Source organism: Oncorhynchus clarkii, unplaced genomic scaffold (genome assembly GCF_045791955.1).
Source record: "Oncorhynchus clarkii lewisi isolate Uvic-CL-2024 unplaced genomic scaffold, UVic_Ocla_1.0 unplaced_contig_6285_pilon_pilon, whole genome shotgun sequence".
Classification (NCBI taxonomy): Eukaryota; Metazoa; Chordata; class Actinopteri; order Salmoniformes; family Salmonidae; genus Oncorhynchus; species Oncorhynchus clarkii.
The window spans coordinates 1-2,500 of record NW_027260032.1 but is presented as its reverse complement, the minus strand read 5'-3'; positions in this window follow the sequence as shown (position 1 = coordinate 2,500).

Genomic DNA, 2,500 nt, shown 5'->3' with positions numbered 1-2,500 from the left:
CTGGATCTCGTACCGACGGTGCGCAGCTGGAGCTTATCGAAATCGGGGTAAACCGATTCCGAAAGGGGCTCCCCTGATAGAGGCAAATCCACTTGGGTCGGGAGGGAACATCCATCAGAACACCGGCCCAAAGGCCGGCCGATAGAGGCCCTCCCAGGTGGAAAACGAATGCAAATCAGTCAGAGGAAATTAAACTGGCTGGACAACAGAGGAGAACCATGGAGACGCATCGTGAAACAAGTATGGGACTGAACTGGAGAGATAGCCCTCACCAGGGCTAATCAACCACCAATCGGTCGCCGAAGGGACGGGCACCTTCATTGGACCAGAACCATGGTCATTGGATGAACCAAACCCACAAGGTAATAGCTGGGATAGAGCACCTGCCCAGGACAAGGCTCAATATCCTCCCACCACCAAGCTGGGAAACGTGGATCAAAAGTTAGGACACATCGGGCGCCGAAGGGTCTGGTCAAACCACTAAATCGGTCGCCGGCGGGAAATGTCCAAAGTACCATGGTTCCGAGGGTCTGACTTCCCTCAAAACTGTCCGTTACTCATTTTCTATTCGGGCTGAGCAGTTTGACACCACCCCCGTCTCTCTAGGACATGGAAGTCTTGTCGTCAAAAACCAGGTTTCTGAAATCGCGCCGGTACCTGTCTGGTCGACCCGCCACTGAGTGTGTAATCAAAAACAGGCCAAATATCGATGAAGCCCTGAACCTCACAGGGCTTCTGTGCGCCCCACCATCGGGGGTCAAATTCAACAAAAACGTGATAAATCAAAAAGTACACATCCAATCTGGATGGGGTTTTTTTTGCACGAAAGTGCATAAATAGACGAGCATTTACATTCAATTAAAAACGTTTTTGTATAAAACATTTTAATAGGAAATCGTGTTTCAAGTTTTGGGAAAAAAGTGAATGTCACAGGACGCATAGGTGCCTGGGGATACGAAATGGTTTTTACATTATGTAATTGTTGCCCATCACGAGAGAGGGTATGAGACGAAATTTGGGACCTCTAGCCCTTCGGGAAGTATTTTTAATCATTTTTTGAAAATTACAGAAATTGGTCGAAAAAATGACAGAGTCCCACTTTTCACAGCCGTGCACCTGGTGATTGAAAACGTGCATCTGGTAACCCAAAAATGCGGTTCTCAATGCGCTTGCCGGTGTTACAGATATACATGTCCGATAATGATGCACCCTACTACGGACCTTTTTCAATGGGGGCCGGCCTGAATTATTTATGGAAGGTATGATTACTTTTTTTTTCTCCGTGCAACTGGTGATTGAAAACGTGCATCTGGTAACCCAAAACACGGTTCTCTATGCGGTTAGCGGTGTTCCCGAGATTCATGTCCGATAATGATGCACCCTACTACGGACCTTTTCAATGGGGGCCGGTCCGAATTATTTATGGAAGGTATGATTTTTTTTTTTTTTTTTCTCTCTCTCTCTCTCTCTCTCTCTCTCAGGGCCGGGCCTGAGTGCTTTATGGACGGTTTAAAACATGACTATGGATGCAGATTGTCATTTTCCTCCGTGCACCTGGTGATTGAAAACGTGCATCTGGTAACCCAAAATTTTAAAAACGGTTTTAAATACTTTTACCCGTCATTCTATTGATATAGCCCGCTAGGGGAGTACCCCACTACGGCCCTGTCTCTGTCAGGGCCGTCCTGAGTGCTTTATGGACAGTTTAAGAAATCACGATGGATGCAGATTGCTATTAATCCTCCGTGCAACTGGTGATTGAAAACGTGCACCTGGTCACCCAATCCTGAGTGCTTTATGGACACTTTAAGAAATTACGATGGATGCAGATTGCTATTAATCCTCCGTGCAACTGGTGATTGAAAACGTGCACCTGGTCACCCAAATGATGGTTCTCAATGCGTTTAGCGGTGTTCCCGAGATTCATGTCCGATAATGATGCACCCTACTACGGACCTTTTCAATGGGGGCCGGTCCGAATTATTTATGGAAGGTATGATTTTTTTTTTTTTTTTCTCTCTCTCTCTCTCTCTCTCTCTCTCTCAGGGCCGGGCCTGAGTGCTTTATGGACGGTTTAAAACATGACTATGGATGCAGATTGTCATTTTCCTCCGTGCACCTGGTGATTGAAAACGTGCATCTGGTAACCCAAAATTTTAAAAACGGTTTTAAATACTTTTACCCATCATTCTATTGATATAGCCCGCTAGGGGAGTACCCCACTACGGCCCTGTCTCTGTCAGGGCCGTCCTTAGGTGCTTTATGGACAGTTTAAGAAATCACGATGGATGCAGATTGCTATTAATCCTCCGTGCAACTGGTGATTGAAAACGTGCACCTGGTCACCCAAATGATGGTTCTCAATGCGTTTAGCGGTGTTCCCGAGATTCATGTCCGATAATGATGCACCCTACTACGGACCTTTTCAATGGGGGCCGGTCCGAATTATTTATGGAAGGTATGATTTTTTTTTTTTTTTCTCTCTCTCTCTCTCTCTCTC